Source organism: Homarus americanus, unplaced genomic scaffold, assembly GCF_018991925.1.
Source record: "Homarus americanus isolate GMGI-L3 unplaced genomic scaffold, GMGI_Hamer_2.0 scaffold16963, whole genome shotgun sequence".
NCBI classification, from domain to species: domain Eukaryota; kingdom Metazoa; phylum Arthropoda; class Malacostraca; order Decapoda; family Nephropidae; genus Homarus; species Homarus americanus.
Window position 1 is genome coordinate 211,357 of NW_024753133.1, and position 19,614 is coordinate 230,970.

Consider the following 19,614-nt stretch of genomic DNA (forward strand, 5'->3'; position numbering starts at 1 on the left):
ACAGACGAGAAAAAATCTCCACACTCACATGAAAACTCACAGCCATAAGACTACAGACACACAAAAACACATTATGAAACACACGTGAACAGAAAAGACTCACACATAACTGACCATGAAGCAAAAAACAGCAGATTCAAGGAACACATCAACATGTAAAATAATAATAATTAACTACAGACTTCTGACACTGTTTATGACTTGACATTAAGGAATAACGCAGAAAACAATGATTTACCAAGTGAAAAGAATGCCTGTGGAAAAATATATAATTATTATGATAAGTTGTAATAGCCAGGAATTGCTTAACAACCATGAATAAAGAAGCAGTAAGGAAATAATGTTGATGAATATGGTGAAAATAAGTATATATAATAAGAATGGCTTAGAAAACAAAAGACAATAGCATAAATAATAATGATATGGACGAAAGGAACCGAAGGAAATAACACCAGATAAAATAACAAAAATAATTAATACAATATTTACAAAAAAGTGTTAATGACGTCAATAATTGGAATCAGGAGAAAACACGATTAATAAATGACAAAAAGCATAAATAACGAACATGAATAAAAGGAACAACTGAAATATTATAACTGATACAAAGACACATCACACGTAAACCCTAGAAATGATAATAGAGTAAAAAATATTAATTAAAACATAAATGACACAATGAAGAGAACAAGAGAAATAAGACTTCGGTGTGATTTAGGTACTTGGGGGAAATATTAGAGCAATTATCTACTATTTTGAACTATAAACAGAAGCTATACATTGACTCGAAGGAAGAATTGTCCTTCCTTCTCCGAGATAAATGTTCCCTCCTTTCTTTTCCCTCCTCAAAGAGAAGTATATCCACTCCTTCCCTCCATCAAGTTGAATATACCCTCTACTTCCCTCCATCAAGCAGTATGCCCTCCAACTCTCTCCATTTCCTCAACACCTTGTGGGGTATATCCTCACCTTCCCTCCACCAAGCAGAATATAACCACTCCTGCCCTCCACAACAAAGTGCACCCTTCACTTCCCTCCACCAAACATACTGTCTACTTCCCTCCACCAAACATACTGTCTATTTCCCTCCAAACATACTGTCTACTTCCCCCCACCAAACATAGTGTCTACTTCCCTCCACCAAACATAGTGTCTACTTCCCTCCACCAAACATACCCTCTACATCTCTCCTTGAAGGGTAACATTCCCTTCCTCCACCAAGCGGGTTTTACCCTCCACCACACACCCCACAACTAACACTATGGCGAGTAAGTCATTGTAGACATATTATAATGGTAGTAATAATAATGAGAGAAAGACAATCACAGACAACAATACAGTGTGTGTGTGTGTGTGTGTAACTTGAGTTTGTAAGTGTCTGTGTTTGACTGTGTTGTTCTGTACTATTTGAACTTTGTTCATGTGTGTGTTCATATGTACTGTATGTCAGTGATTATATGTACAGTACTGTGGTTGTCAAATATGCAAGTCTTGCTTAAGCTTTTTTAACTATCTACTATTTTCACGCAACTGTATCTCTACTTTTTTATGAATGTTTCATTACATTGAACTGGACTTAAAAACAAAACAATAGCCTCAATACTCTCTGTTGGCTCGTGTTCATTTCCTCGTTTTAGAAACACAAAATAATCCCTGAACATAATCACACAGTGAGGAACAAAGTCAACATAAGTGTCCTGGTCTCACATATTAATCATAACAGTCTCTATAACACAAGCGTCATTATAGCAGGTAACATACATAGTACAGTATGTCATTCCTTTAATAATTATTAGTATTATCTTTCATTCTTGTCCCATTTTTTATGTACGTTTGTGTTCCTCATTTGGATACACCTCTGCAGTATTAATGACACTAATACTAGTACTCATCTGGTATATACTGTATATACTAATGACTCGGTGAACATGCGCAGACAACCATTCTGACTGGACTGCGCATCAACAGACCTACCATGCCGGCTCCCCAGGTAACATACGAAATAAAATAATTTCATGATTTTCAAGCTTCACCTTTACTGTTTATGCTGTTTGTGTAAAGCCTAATTATCAAATTAGTTCTTGTAAGAACATAGAGATCAGTAGACTTAAGACTGGGAATAAACTATATTATTTTTCCATCCCCAGTAAATGCATTTTTTAGCTCCGTTTCGCTTCCTACATCCGTGACGTTGAAAAAATCAATGACTAGCAGGGAATACTGGGTGATTTTTTCCCCCTTTTTATGTACATACATTTTTAAGTCTTTACGTTTTATATTACATCTTAATAACAGGTTGTTAAAAATAACTGGAATATGTTGTCAAGTATTACTGTTACTTTACTACGGATTTTACTTCCATTTTACTATTCTACTACTCCCTTTGTTTATAAATTTGGTAATTTGATTATTTCTTCTATTGTTTTCACTACAATCTTTACAATTACTGCTATTAGTGTTCCTCTCACTACTGCTACAACTACTAATTTTGCTACTTTAACCGATATTTAAATTATTATTATTATTATTATTATTATTATTATTATTATTATTATTATACTTCTAAAACAAGTCTTGTTTCATAATTATCTGGCATACACAGTGTATATAAATGTTAAAATACTAGATTGCTTAGTACCAGACCATCTCCATGTGACAAAATCCCCCTTCTGAGGCCGAATTTCCATACCATGGATGGCATCATTGTTATTTATATTAGAATTAGCAGTGTGGTATATTTCCTTAGCGTCTCTCAAATATTTCTTACAATAAGAGATACTAGTCAGTAACATGGCTCAACTCTGAGCTGATGCTCCTAAGTACTGTATATGGGCAACTCCCGAATGGTATAAAAGGGGTCATCATATTGTTAACCTTCGGCTCCCTGCGAAGGCTTGGACATTATTACAGGCAACACATTATAATGATATAGTACGAGGATGAACACCAAGAACACTTCCCCCACCTACAGCATAGATTACTTTTGTTATTATTGTGGAGGGCCTATGTATACATCACAACCATAGAGCCCCTGGCACCCACTATTAAACAGTTTAACACCAAGGTTCCATATGACCTGTTACACACATGAAAATCGCTCCTAAATTATAAGGCTCTGATACCATCAGAAAATGAACAATGACCAAACGTCTTTAATTATAAAAAATAAGAAAACTGGTGTGTACTGTACATCAACCCCACGTGTACAGATATATTATCTCCCATTTTGTATATTGTCGGCTAAATCAGTATGCAGAGTTCTCCAGCAAACGTTTTAAGCGTTTTATTGACGTCTTGAATACCAGAAGGCTTGGAGATAGTCGCTGGCTGATTGATGATCAATTAGCGACCATTTTAACACGCGAGTAAAATTTCTATGGGACCTTTCACTGTTTCTTAGTGCACGATGATTTGACGTAAATGTACAGTGATCCTGATTTGCATTTTGTACTGTTACCATTATGGAATATCTGTACCTTTACTTATATCTGTACATTTCCTTGAACCTGAAAAATTATTTGCGACTGTATCTGTATTGTACCAAAATATGTATGAATACTTATAAGGACCAGTGTTTGTAACTGTATCTGAACCTTTAACTGCATCTGTACTTGTAAGTGTATCTCTACCTGTTGTATCCGTACCTATACCTGCCAGGTTTGAATGTTTCTTGTATTTGTAGTTGAATGTGTACCAATGTTTGTAACTGTACTGTACCTATTCTTCTTTTCGTGTTTATGTTTACACTTGTGTCTGTAGCTGTACTTGTACATGTTTCTGTATCTGCGTTTGTATTTGAATATGTATCCTTACTTGTATATATATCTGTATGAATACTTGTATATGTATCTACACATATACTTGTACTGTATATGAGTTGTACCTGTAACCGTCCTGGTACTTGTACTTGAATCTGAACAGTATTTGTTTTAAAACCTTTGCCTGTACCTGTAGTTCCAAATGGTCTTTCATTTATACCTGCATTAAAATTTAACTCTAACCTATAATGTCACTTCTTAATTACTAAAACGGAATGAAATAATATCAAATTATATATGAGTACTGTACAATATATACAGTATGTCCCCAGCTCAACCAGCCTTAGAGAAAACAGACCACTCAAGGTGAACACTGACAGACATAAGTAGATAAAACATCAATATCTTATTTTTAATCGATATACATTAATTGCACATAAATTTTCGTTTGACTCTCGTTATTCCATTAGTACTTTGTGATATCATTAGTGTACGTTTATACAAATATTGTAGAGACTTAGATGTCGTCAAATCTACGGGGTTAGTGCACCATAATGTATTTACATACTGATAATTTGTGTGTGTGTGTGTGTGTGTGTGTGTGTGTGTGTGTGTGTGTGTGTGTGCGTCACTAAAAAGGGATTAGTGATAACTTTTATGCATTTCCCTTTTTGGGAAACTTCTAACCGCCAATAAACGATCATGCAGATCATCAAAATATATATAAATTACTACTACTGTACTCTGCTGTGTACCTAGTTTTACACACACACACACACACACACACACACACACACAAACATTTCCCTATCATCTCTCCATCTATCTGTGTATCAATCTAGCCATCCTATTACCAGACATGTACACGGACCCCTGAGCTTGTATGACTGAACACCACCGCTGGAAACACTCACTAAACATATGTGTTACTGTAGCTCCAGAGTTACAAAGGTTCTCACATTAACTCCTCCCCATACTGTTGATAGGAGGACGCATCTCAGTATAACTTACACTCCATTTCGATCGCCCTCTTCGTGTCGTAGCTTATATGAGCCGGTTAGATGTGCTCTCACGTCACCAGCGAGGTAGAGAATTTAATGTACGAATCTTTGACTCTCCATCTTTGTGCCGTAAAGTAAGTAAATCATCGTACAAGTTTTGTCGTTTTTTGATAACTTTGAGTTAATTTGATATAGAAGTTTTCCAAATCCATTTTTGTGTCGTAGATTAAGTGAACCAGTTAAATGTAGAGTCACACCACCAGTTATGGGGATAGTTTAATATTCCAACAACAGACAATAAGTGAAACCAGCTAGAAAACCTTAAGGATCCAATAAACAGATTTTACGTGAACACGATACTCTTCAAGCCTGAGTATGAACAAGATAAGTACACTGTGTATCTAGAAGTCCCCAAATCAATGTCTTGTCAACTCTCAGCTCTAGAATGACCATTAAACATTGCTGTGAGCTCACAATACAGGTTCAACCTTGATATGACAGTAATTTTTTTAAACGGGATGTAGCAATCGTCGATAAGGTAATCACGTGAAGTTCAGGCAACCTAACGCTAAGCTAAGCTAAGCTAAGCTAAGCTAAGCTAACCTAACCTAACCTAACACTAATCTAACACACCCTAATCTAACCTAACCCGCCAGGTAGAGTTAGGGTGTCAAATCATCAGGTTAAATAAGCTTCACGTGATCCAAGAGAAGAGTTATCTCCGTTGCTGTAGATAAGGGGAAAGAAGAGTGGTATTAAATGTAAGTACCTGGGACAAAGAGGTGAGTAAACACACTTACAACAACTGAAAGATAAAGAACACGACAAACACAAATAGGACAACAATAAACAACTTTCCCGTGTAAAATTAGATACTTTGAAAATCTTGAAAAAAAAATAAATCTTACACAGGAGAAGAATAATTAGTATGAATGAAGAACACACAGGAAGGATCATCTTATTGGTTATGGAACTTTATAAATTACAAATATAACTTTTCTGTCTGTCTAGAGGATTGATTATGTGTCTGTCTATCTGTCTATTCAACTACGGATTCACTTACTCGTCTGTGTACTGCACTGTAATTGTCTTCCTATCCAGTTATCTAGTGAATCAACTATCTATTACCTATGGAGTTGATTATCCATCTATTGAGTCTTTTATGTCTGTTAATATCGATCAATTGATCTACTTAAGTATAAGAATTGTTGATAATGAAGAGCACCTTAACACATACACAAATAGAGACGGTAAAAGTGGGTAACTACTGAGAAAAATCTTTGAGATAAACACACGAAAAGAGTTAGAACATAACAATCGTCCAGTGAAGAACTTTAGCTTTGACCTTCGATATATGACCCTTACCTTTGACCTTTCACTTAACTTCTACTTTTTAACTTTGAATTCGACCTTTGACTTTGATCTTATATTTTGAACTTTGACCTGTTTTCTCCAGCATAATGTCTGATCTTTCACAAACAGCCTTCAACATTTTTTAATTCGGTGGCCTTTTCTCTTTCAAATAGCCAATCAGTCTGATACATATACAGACACACAAACTGAACCAGAGGCAAAAGGACTGATCCAGATACAGGCAGACACACGAGCAACATAGCCAGGGAGACAATCAGACACAAAAAAGGGCCAGACAAATATAAACAAAACAAGACAGAAAGAAGGAAAGAAAGGAGAGGATTCACTCACACCCTTTATTCAAGACGACGAAAGCTAAGGTGCTCCCTTGTTTCCCTTTTCCCGTGTGATTTTATCAAGATTTATCTTATCCACATTTTCATTGTGGATCTACATGAAATATATATATATATATATATATATATATATATATATATATATATATATATATATATATATATATATATATATATATATATATATTTCCCCTAAAATAATCCTTACTATTCCATGACATGTGTTGATATACTGCATGTATCTGTAAGAGTAAGTGTACTTGTCTATTAGTTAACAGATATTAATGAAAGAAATTTGACTAAGGAAAGAGATCCTCAAATTCAAATTTATAAAAGTTCTTTAGATACTATATCACTATATCCCGGGTTTCTAAGATAACCTGGCCTAACTCAACACAACCTCCTCCTAACCTAACTTAACCGAATTATACGGAACCAAGCTTGATCAAACCTAACCTAACCTACCTCAACCATTCTTACCCTAATGTAACCTAACCCAAAGTAACTTAATATAATCCGTTAACTTATTCTAAGAACCTAATTGACTTTCAGTATAGTTTTACCTTGTACTTCCACCCCTCTACGTATAAGAGAATATTTCTTATAAAAAAAGAATTATCATATACAGTACACCGGTATATCCTACTTTCTGTCAGTCAGAGCTGTGTCTACCCTTTATTATATCACAAGTATACTCCCGATCTCGACATATGACCTGCAATATATCACTCACCTCACTGTACAACTTACAGGGCAAGTATGCTGGCAGGAGATGGTAATAACAGGAGTCACTGTACAATTTGTCATCCGTCAGGTGTACACCATAATCAGATGTTACCTTGCTGTAGGCACTATCTCTCTCTCTCATTCTCTGTCTGTTTCTCACTGTATGTCTATCTATCATTCAACTTATCTATGTGTCTTCTATGATAATTTCCACTTATCATTCTGCCTATCTATAATCTTATAATTCTATCTATACATCAATCACTTGACATTTTAATATCGTACATAAACTCTGAAAACAAGTTACATTTTAGACCTTCATAATATTTATTTGTCCCATAGAAAGCAACGTGTTGTTCTGGACGGTGTCTTCAGATATTTCCGTCCGGTTATTCTGGGTGTGCCTGAGGGCAGCATATTGGGACTATTTTTACCGCTAGCGTTTATTTTTATTTAGAAACACGTTGCTGCATTGTCCTGATGATTCGATACTGATTACCTTATCGACTGTCCCGAATCTAGAATTACTGTCCCTGACTGTCTAGAGACCTTGCGTTGTCTCAGGTGTGAAGCTCAGTGTTAAACAAAAAGCTACCCAGTATATCCTCCTCTGTGTATCACGGTGGGCTATGAGTGCCTTTCTGTACTGGGTGAAACACTTTACTCAAGGAGGACTGTCTTGGAACCTGTCAAGAACACTTCAGTAACTTTTGTTCGCGTAAATTGTGAATAGTTCGTAAATTATCCCCCATATGAGTACTTATTATTCATTTATTCATTACGGTTTATTTCATAACTAATTCTGATACAGTTGTCTGTTTAACTTTCGTTATTCTTTGAGTTCATGTAAAAATAAATTCCCGTTGTTTTCAATTTTAACTGATTAATTGATGTATGTATTATATTGTATTTGTTCCATATATAATTTGATGAAGTTTTGCACACACACACACACACATACACACACACACACACACACACACAAACACACACACACACACACACACACATACATATACTGTATATATATATATAGCCACTGTAACCAGTAAATAGCACTATATTTGTCAGCTATTTTGTTCACTTGCTGTTAAAGTTTGTTTTATTGTATCATTCTGAATGCGATACAACTACCCCGTGTTCCATAATACTGTACTGTACATACAAGGGTTTAAGTCTATGTATGGGATTTCTCCTGACATAATTTAGATACGATAACATTACCAATGCTATAAGTCTCCAGGTCCCGGCTATACTCTTCCTTGTATGCATTGAAGATAAAGAACCACAATAAATTAAAAACATATTTGGTTATATTTCAACATTCAAAATCTGAAGTTTCATAAAAAAGAATCCCAGATTTCTTAAGACAGTTAAGGATGAGAGAGAAATTCAGGAGAGTAGTGAAGACTGTGGGATATTTTTGGAATACCTCACATGGCTGCTCTCATGTGCTCCTTGTGAAACATATTTTAATGTTAATATTCGAGAGCTGCGATAATATATGTACGCCTTATTCTTTTTTTTAGCCTTTATTAGATTTTTCCCAATGTTTCAATACCTAATACATCTAACTTTAAACAAAAATAATTCTTAATGACTTGAAAAAATGTAAAGATGCTTGTAACAGTTATTGACGGAGCGACACCTCCCTCTCCCGCATGGCTCTCGTTGCTGAGGGAACATCCAAGTTCATTAGAAAGCCTCCCAAATATTTCCTAATTAATGTTTTCTTTGTGTATTTACGTTTATATATTTTTTCTAAGCTCGTAATGTTTTCAGTAGACTGCGTGTAATGGAGCGTGAAAACTTCTGGGATTAATTAACAGTTGAGATGCTGCCTCTGTGTTGAAGCATCACGTAGTCACCGTGAAAGACAATATGGTGTAAGAGATACAATCTAATAACACCTTGGTAAGCGCCTTGATGACGATTGTCTCGTCTTTTCTGGATAAATGTAAAAAAAAATCTACCATTATTGCCTGAAACTTGACACGTTTATCGATCAAATTAGGAGTAAAAATCTCACATATTGGAAGGTAAAACGTTCCTCAAAAAAAAAAAAAAATAGTACCGGTTTACTTCACCTTAGCCCGCCATGTTTGTGCAGTAGGAAAATAAGCCATATAGAATAATTTTCACGTCATACTTCTAGAGGAAAAGTTGTCAGAGAAAGCAGGCCTGAGGGATATAGTTGTGTTTTACAGCTGTTTATTGTGATGTACGACGCTCTAGAGGTGATGTGTCACCTTGTGTCTGCTTAAGAAAATTAAATTTCCAACAATGTCTTATCTGCCTTCCATCTTTAATTTGATTAGAACTATGAGTGTTTATGTGAGCGTTTTGGAGGATTTGTGTGTGTGTGTATTCTAAACTTACGCAACACTTAAAAATATGAGATATTTAAGACATTTCCTGCTCAGGTGAGACACCTGTAACCACCATACAGCCGAGGGATACAACAGGTACAAATTACAGGTGCCTTCACCTGCCTCCTGTAGTGATTAACACCTTCCGCTCTCTCCAGTTTCTTGACTCCCTCTATGGTAGATTGACATTCCTGAGTACTTAGACTGTTAGTCTATCTATCTGGTTGGCTGTCTGACTACTAGTCTCACTATCTTTCTGATTGTTTGACTGCTAGTCTCTGCATTACTATCTGACTGCATGTGGAAAGCTATACAGTATTGCAGACTGTATATTAAATGTGCTCCAGTCATAATGGAGCACCTAACCTAACCTAACCTAACCTAACCTCACCTCACCCATCCTTACCTTATATAAAATCCAATGAGTGTGTAGACCATTTAGGTCACATAATAATAGTTAAGTTAGAGCCTAATAGGACGAGGGACAATTGACCAATCACCTTATCGAATTACAAAGAAGAAAGAATTACCTACATATATATTATAGCGCATTACCAACACAGTCCTCGATACTTGCAACGAGTACCTTAAAACTACTACTTGCCCGAAATATCTCTGGATACAAATTGCCAATTTTAATTACAAGCTTTTCTTTTTGTTTTTCATAATAATGTTCATTTCCGAAAAAACTGTTTTTACTTAATTATAATTAGCTGCTCAAAAACAGATTTCCTGTAATAAATTCAGAAATATATGTTTTTCTCTTCCTGTTATTAGCATTCAAAAACTGGACTTTGGCGTTAACTTTTGAAAATGATGATGTGTGTGTGTGTGTGTGTGTGTGTGTGTGTGTGTGTGTGTGTGTGTGTGTGTGTGTGTGTTTCTTCATTTATATATACTGTATATATAATCAGACAAAGAACCAGGAAGACTCGCCGGAAATTGAAGACATAACAGAACTCTGGTGGAAACATAAATCAATCACAATCTTACATAAATTATCAACAACTAAGAAGAAAATAACATATTTCTCTCTCAGCTACAAACCAGATTTAATGGAGGTGAATTAGCCAATCACTGATGTCGCAACCACTTGGGGAAATTCAAGGTTGAGTCCAGCCACCTCAGCTTATCTGATCACACTCAGGGTTTTCCTAAAGCTTTTATCTTAAGCTTCAACTCAACATTATCAAATAATCCTACGTTCATGTGGTCCCTCTAACTGGGGATTTTAACGAGGATCAAGTTACAGTAGAGTCTCAGTCCATTTTCGGTGTCATCTTGAACATCGTGTTGGTATCGAGCTTAAATGAGTCAGTTAGATAGGTTCTGACATCTCCAGCTACGAGGAAACTTGAACGTACGAACCTCTGCAAGTTGGAGCCCAAATCGATCATGGTTCAGATTTAGAGGAAATCGTACGTAAGATTCCAGCGTTTAGATGTGATATATTTTATGGTGACGTGTAATTCAGAACCCAATATAGCATTTACCTCAGGGGGCTTACCCAGCCCCGCTGTTCATGTGTTTTATGTAAGAGGAAAAGACAGTTTTTATTGTAGTTTTTATTAGATTCTTTTTAGAAACACTATATATATATATATATATATATATATATATATATATATATATATATATATATATATATATATATATATATATATATATATATATATATATATATATATGATAAAGTGTCTAGATTAAAATTAACTTTACACTAAGGTATCTACACACACACACACACACACACACACACACACACACACACACACACACACACACAGTTTCCCATTGAAAGACAATAAATTTTTCTAATAAGACAATGTGTAGTGATGTGTCCTAATGAACTATACATTAATATCTCACCGGAAAATAAATTTTACAAGAAGATATCTTAAGATATACTGTATAAAACTTATCCTAGACAGTGCAAAAAACATTAATGTATCCAAACAAAATACAATATACAGTACACCACGGTGTCTTAATGAATACAATAATAAACTATCTAAATGAAATACAACATACAATAGGTGTCCTCAATGAATTACAATATACGACTATGGTCCTACTAATATATTATGATATGATCTAACTGTAATAAGAGACCCAGTAAGTGTTCTTACGTAACCTAATCTAACCAATAGGAATGAAGCTCAATTGGATGTGGTCCAATAGGAATGGGTAACTTAGGCTAGGTTAGGGCCCAGTTGCCCTAGGGGTCCATAACGACTTGGGCCCATTTATCATGTCACTTTGAGAACCATATACATTAATAACCAAATGTTAGAAACCTACACATACGTGAGTAACAGTTGATTATATCTGAACAGAACCTATGTTGAATAAAGAATGATACAATTTATAATTAAACGAGACTTATTTTATGAAAATATCCGATTTTAAAAAGATTTAGCACAATATGAAAAGCTCAGATGAGAATGTTGAACAGAATTAAAATTTACTATTGCAGGTAAAATGTGCCAGAGTTTTAATAGGCCCCAGGAATGGGGACCATATTGATTGGAACTCCTTAGAACTGGGGGCCCATTATGGCTAGACTCTAATACTAATAGTTGAAGTGTGGCCCAGTAAAATTGGATTTTGTTAAAAAACGGTCAATTTGACTAAACAAGCGAAGTTAGTACACCAGTAAGAATGTTCAGTTTTACATCACAGTCGAAATCTAACAAAGTAAAGTTGACAAAATAAATTATACTTGATTTCGCAAAATATTGGTATCTGAGATTCTCTAAATTTTCAAGCGGGACTCCCATCATAACGTGGCACGAGCATACTCGTCTAGTTAATATAGACTATACATAATTTAGACCCATTTTGGCCGCCTTAATTTTGTTGCAGCATAAGTGAGTCAGTAAGACACGTTAATCACATCACCTGCAAGAGGAAAACAAGGGTGACGGAGGACTTGTCACTGGTATTAAATCATCGTGTCCAACACATTGATTCAGCGAAGTTTGATCCTACATACATAAAATATAAATTGATTTCCGACGAAAAGGACAAAACACTGCCCGCGAAGACAACATGGCGGCCAGATTTTCAAAAAAAATTATACTTTAGTGTTGGCTGCGTTCAGCCAGCTCAAGGATCCATCTTTCCTCACGTGAGGAAGGTTATTTTTAAGCGGGATGACAACCCCTTGAAGACACCGTTCTCGTGGTTGGCACCCGTGTGTCAGATGAGAATGGCACGGCAACATTGGTAAGCCTTGCTCAGTGTTTGCTAACAGATGACGTCACGTATGCCAGGAAGTTCGAGAAGTGACTTCCCAAATCAACCACAATATGAGTCACCCTCCAATCGCACTGATTGAGGAACGTGTTAGTGGTATCGACAGCCATCTTAGGAACATCATCAAGGAAACACACATAAGGAAATCCAATGCAGCTAAAGTAAGTGAGTTATCTATACACCTAACAACACGCAAGATGGCCACTGTTGGTAAATTGCCATGAACACAACCGAAAAACGATCTAGTCTTCTAATATGTACAGTATGATTTATCTATTTAATTATCTATCTCATTAGAAGCAATAGACCTTAACCTAACATGACAATCCTCGGGAAATTTAGGTTAGCTTTAGTTTGTCTTGGTGGGACGTGTCCTCTAAAGAAAAGTAAATGGTTAAGCAGCACTGTTCTGGTACACTTATAACACTGACCAGTTTGATCATAAGATTTGGTTTTGCATCTTATTCAAAATGTTATAATTATTCTGAAACTTTTATTTCTTTACTGTTAAAACTATTTGTTTACGGACATTTCAGTAGATCATGTTAATGGCAAATTTATATCTGTCATAATTATATTGCAAAAATTTAAATGACTAAATGTATTGTATAATAATTAATGGTGGTAATTCATCCATTATACATCTAGGTGTCTTCTTCCTCTCCTTTTCCTTGGCCTTTATCCCAGCTGTGTTTTTCCTCTTTCTATTAGCAGTTATGTGTGTTCGGGATATTTACACACACACACACACAGATGTACAAAGAGAGACAGACAGAATGTTAAAGCTGGTATATCTGTTTATTACTACAACTGTTGGACAACCTACTGCTCCTTCTTGCCTTCCTCTTCCCTTTTCCTAGACTGTGACACATTCAGTCCTATACATTAAGTCATTATTACAAATGGTATATAATGTTAGAGTTTATCTTAGTGATAATGGAGAATCTCCATAGAGATTATTTCTTTAGAAAAAGCTTATTTCAAAGATTTTATGACAAGAACGCTAAATTAATTGATCCACACTACCAGCCTTACATATGTCGTAATACTCACTGCATATACAGAGATATTTCACCTACCTACTTCATATTATTTATTGTACCGATACTTTATATAGTGGACTTCTCTCTGGTTGTTTCTTTATAAATAGAATCACTAAATTATATCCATTTCACGATTAAACTCAACGCAAATTATCATTAAGTCTATCTGAGGATAATACTTCCAAGTGTAACGCTTACATGTCATATCACATCATATATACAGACTTAAGAGATTGATAATACGGCCTGGAGATACTCTTTACCTCCAAATGTCCCCCATTATAATAAACAAAAGCAAAACCTTATCTCTGACTCGTTCTGCAAAACACAATTACTACAATTAATATACTAAGAAAAAAAACATATTACTAATGCATTCAGGAGCAAATCTTTACCAGCAATTAACAAAACACAAAAAGTTCTTGTCTTCAGGCTCAAGAAAATACAACTTGTTCACTCATATCACAAACCAAACCTTTATCACCAATACACCCAAAATAAGAATTTTCTTCTCTGCTAAATTAAAGAAAAAACAAACAAACACAATTTGATTGGAATATTAAAACATGACTTTATTAACAATCATTTTAACAAGATAATTTTATCACCAATAAGTAAGACAATATACTTAACATTGACATAGAAATATTAAACACAATATACGTTCTTGCACCTTCGTTACCAATGTACCAAAACTAAATCAAATTTTCTGTCTTCAGGATATCGAGTGGGTGACTGTGTTTAAGACATTTGGGGCGTGAAGAAGCAAGAACACGGGCTTGAGAACACGTCCAAGAGGGGAAGAGAATACATCCAGGAGAGCACGAGACCACGCCCAGGATGGTTCGAAAACACGTATAGACCAGCTAGAGACTATACTCACGAGGGTTCGACATCGTGGCCACGGAGGCTCGAGACTACAATTAGGAAGGTTGGGGACCACGTCAAAAAACGTTCGAGGCTTCTTCTAGGATGGTTCGAAACCAAGACCAAAAGGTTCTAGACCATGCTTAGAAAAGATCGAGGCAGCGTCTAGAGTGGTTAGAGATCACATTGAAGGTGGTTTGAGACCACAGCAAAGAGGAATTAAGACCAGGAGCAAATGACTGAGAACTACTACTAAAACTCTGAACATATCTCTCCATCTCCCCAACTACCCATTCGTATGTCTGCCCATTCGTGTATCTATCCATTTATATGTTGCCCAATCTTTCTATCATTTCGTCTATATATCTACCAATCATTTCTATCCACCAATTTATTTCTGCATCAAATTCATAATCTAAATATCCATTTTACACAAATGATAACTGGCAGCTTTGGTAATATGCGTGTCTGGTCTAAGTACCTGTGACACCCATGTGACAGCAGTGGTAATATGTGTGTCTAGTCTAAACACCTGTCATACCCTGATGACAGGTGTGTTACTAAGTTAATTTGGTCCAAACACCTGTAATACACTTCTGGTACAAAGGAAATGCAATAATATGACAAGTTGTATCAGTGTGATTAACAGGTGTGTCGTCAAACCAAAGGCACACCAACTTAATCTCTAAATTACACACATCTCACGTCCTCAACAGTTAAGACACACTCAACTCCCTGGAGTTAATCAACATTAATGATACCCAGAAACACACTCACTTCTTAACTAATATAACTGTTACCAGATCCAAGAATTGGGAAACTCAATTATTAATACTGAGTTAGGAACATGTATGAAGCTCAGGGGATGAACAGGTCCACTAAACATACTCCAGAGGGACACACTCACACCTGCTCATTCTACGCCTCCGTGAAATGACTTGACGGCACCTGTCTATTCCCCCCGGGCCTTTTATTTGTTGTAAAAAAGTGAAACAAAAGAATGATGACAACCAAGACTTTTCACTTATTTTTGGTCGTAGCTCAGCTGTTAATACCCAACTGTGATTTTAGACACAAATGGAACTTTGAATGATGTGCAAATAAACCAAAATTAACTCTACACGAAAATTGTCAGCACTGACCCAACAATTATGGTTTTTGACGTATTTTGAGTCAGCTCAGTTGATGACTGACGCTTCTGACTCTTTTATTACATCAACGTCACAATTATGTTTTTATAAGGCAAGATTAGATGAATCCCAGGAAAGAATAAAATATTATTGAAATTCATGCTGGGTATTTATTTACCTCCTTGTAGTAGGATTATCAATAATTTGTATCGAATTTTGGGTGAAAGTTTAATTGAAAATCCGTTCTCTTTAATTTCTTACAAGTCGGGTTTCAACCAAATCCAGTTCCAATTCGAAAAGAGGCATGAAGATAAACAAAAAACATAAGATTATTTTATTTTCGTGTCATAAGAGCGGTAAATCAAGTGATATAAGCCTAAATTTTCTTTGTATAATAAGTAACATTCACCCAATTCATTAAGGAACCTTTAGTAAAAATTATTATATAAAGGTTCCTTTTAATGGGAACAATTAGCCAATTTCAGTATGGATCTGTGGGTAACAGGTTAGTATATGCACAGCATAATTCTATTATTAATAGGTAAATCACCAATTGATTCGCAGACTAAAGGGGCACAAGTCAGCTGTCAGACTAAACTTCCCATTTTCATTTGTTAGGAATAAGGGAATTAACAGCCATATGCAGAAGCCAGTCATAAGTTAACCTTCTCCATCAGATAGTTTAATTAAGTACACGAGGTAGACAAGAATCCTTCTGGTATTGTAAGAGTAATCAACCAGCTTCTTATATAGAGGCCATTCAAAGCTATATTACTTTTTTGTAACAGTAATCGGTCGATTTCGAAAGTTGAAGTTAATTATCAGTCTATAGCGCTCTATTGTAGCAGTAATAAGTCAAAGCCATTGTCATCGGAAAAGTCAATAGTAAGTTCAAAGAGCTAATGAAGTAAACACTTTATGTGTGGAAGTCATTACTACTTTATTTTGTACATTGTATGTGACTAATGGTCGTAATTAAGGTGAACAAAACTTCTAACACCAAGAATTCTCAATAATTCGTTCTTCTTCTTTCACCCACCTTGATACAGTAAACAGAAAGGCACTAAATTAATACCAGAATTTCACAGTATTTCACGACAAAAAGCACCTTTTAGGTACTGTGTTTTTAGCAGGTGTTCGCATCACCAGCAACAAGGAAAATATTAACGTAAGAATCTCTTGGAAATCCTTAACATGTGAATCTTTTAGAATATTTACCAAACGACTGTTAGAGAATCCAGGCCCTAAATAACAAGTTAACCAATTGAAGAAAATATTTATCTGACCTTTATTTGGGTTAGTTAATTACCTTTTTAAACAGACAGTTTAAACGTGGTGTTAGAAATATTCTTATAGTTATGATAGCTCACCGTAGCCACCTATAATGGCAATACAAACTGTATATCCAGCACACTGACGCCACTACACTACAGATAGAAGCGGTGGCTGGCTCACAGTTGGAGGATTTTCTTTTGCCATAAGGAAGTTTCTCGTATAGTTAGCAATATTAGCTCAGTGCTCAAACATTCTCTTATTACTGGCCACTATCATTAAACGAGATTCTCTGTGACATTAAGGAAATATAACTTAGAGGTAATTGATACACTTAATAATGTAATTGTTGAGACAAGAGGACGAAAAATACAGAGAGCAATGAATCCTTAGTCTGGAAATATAATGCCATTAAGGATTATTGTCACACTGGGATGGTCTACTGTTGAGCCATCTAGCTCTTGGAGTAGTTAACTTTACTGTGATGTACTTTGTGTTCTTATCTTGGAGAAAATTATGAAGCAAGATGTTCCATGACAACGTGTAAATGGCTACAAGTGGCAGGTTTCTGATATATTCCTATCATGTCTAGGTTGAGACACCACCTGTATATTATACCTAAGCTTGTACCTGTACTAATGTTTCTGAATAAAGTCTATTTATCTGTTTTCAACACTTTGATTCCCACTATTGAGCATGATGGCGGGGCAACGGAAACCTGAAAGAGGAAGTGCCTGTACTTACTAGACACTTTGTGAATCTTTTAATACTACAGAACACATTATCAAATAAAACATGACACCACTTGTCTTCGGATATTTTTTGATGGTCAAGATTATGATGAAGGTGATTTGTTTTCTGTTTAAAGAATAATTAACTTGTTTTAATATATGTTAAATTTCGTTCGATTATATTTTTATTATTGTATCTCTTTGACATTGATCAGTGTAAAAATCATTGTACCTGGATATATATGAGAAAATATATAGCAATAAATGAATTCTGTATCGTATGTACTTTCCGACACTGGAACAATCCTTGGGTGGACTTGCATCCTGTCCTGGAGTAACCCACTAGCTCTACATTGTTAAGAATCAGGGGATCAACACCTGTTTGGCCATCTTGAATCATGACAGGTATAGAGGCTTGAGACACAAAACATGGAATTAAAAACAATTGACCAACAGAATCACAGTACATGCCAAGCTGTTCTAAATACGATAGTTAAGTAGTGAATACTTTGAATATGAAACACTGAACACGTTTCCTCAACATACATGATTTAGTGATTTGCTGATCTGGAAACAATCACTACTCCTTCGACAACATGCTAGGATCATCACAAAAGTCTTACTGAATCTTGGAGACTGGTTGGTGAGAAAACTTTTCCTTACTAAATTTTCCGCCGAAAATTTTCGCATACTGATTTAAACTAACACCATATAGTCTACTACCTGACTTAAACTAACACCACAAAGTCCACTATCTGACTCAAACTGTCACCATAAAGTCCACTGCCTGACTCAAACTAACACCACAAAGTCCACTATCTGACTCAAACTGTCACCATAAAGTCCACTACCTGACTCAAACTAACACCATAAAGTCCACTACCTGACTCAAACTAACACCACAAAGTCCACTATCTGACTCAAACTAACACCATAAAGTCCACTACCTGACTCAAACTAACACCATAAAGTCCACTACCTGACTCAAACTAACACCATAAAGTCCACTACCTGACTCAAACTAACACCATAAAGTCCACCACCTGACTCAAACTAACACCATAAAGTCCACCACCTGACTCAAACTAACACCATAAAGTCCACCACCTGACTCAAACTAACACCATAAAGTCCACCACCTGACTCAAACTAACACCATAAAGTTCACCACCTGACTCAAATTAACACCTTACGTAAATTATAATCAGAAACGTAAATAAAACCGAATAAAAATTACTTATAAATGTATCAACATAAAACATCCGCCACATGATTCCATTATCACTCATTTGACTTAAATTGCCACAAAAAAAGGTTTGCCACTTTAATTAAATTATCACAATAATTCTGCAGCCTGACAAATTATCACAATGATCTGCTACCTGACTCAGAGTATAAAAAAATCGACTACCTGGCTCAGATCATAAGAAAATCCGCCACCTGACAGATTAATTATCGCCACAAAGAAAAATCTGTCATCTCACCTATACTAAAACATCCCACAACTCTCTCTCTCTCTCTCTCTCTCTCTCTCTCTCTCTCTAAAGAAATGTCAACCTTTTGGTCCCGTGTTTATATACAGTAAATGACACTCAGAGATTTGAGATAAGACTTTCAAAAACTCGTACACAAGTCACCTTTACTGAGGATAAGACAACGCATAATGTTAAGATATTCTTTATTTCTACGTCACTGTGATCGCCATATTTGTGTCCTGACTGAAGGTAGCAGTCGGTAGCATACGTTCTCA

At 35.6% G+C, this 19,614-nt stretch overlaps 1 long non-coding RNA gene across 1 annotated transcript in view; it reads left to right on the forward strand.

The window, feature by feature from the left end:
- LOC121855282 overlaps positions 1-17,801 on the forward strand; it is a 77,744-nt gene extending 59,943 nt beyond the window's left edge. The window contains exon 2 of the long non-coding RNA XR_006086759.1: positions 14,584-17,801. This is a non-coding gene — a long non-coding RNA (uncharacterized LOC121855282). The remainder of the gene's footprint in view (positions 1-14,583) is intronic.
- Positions 17,802-19,614: the final 1,813 nt, after the last annotated feature.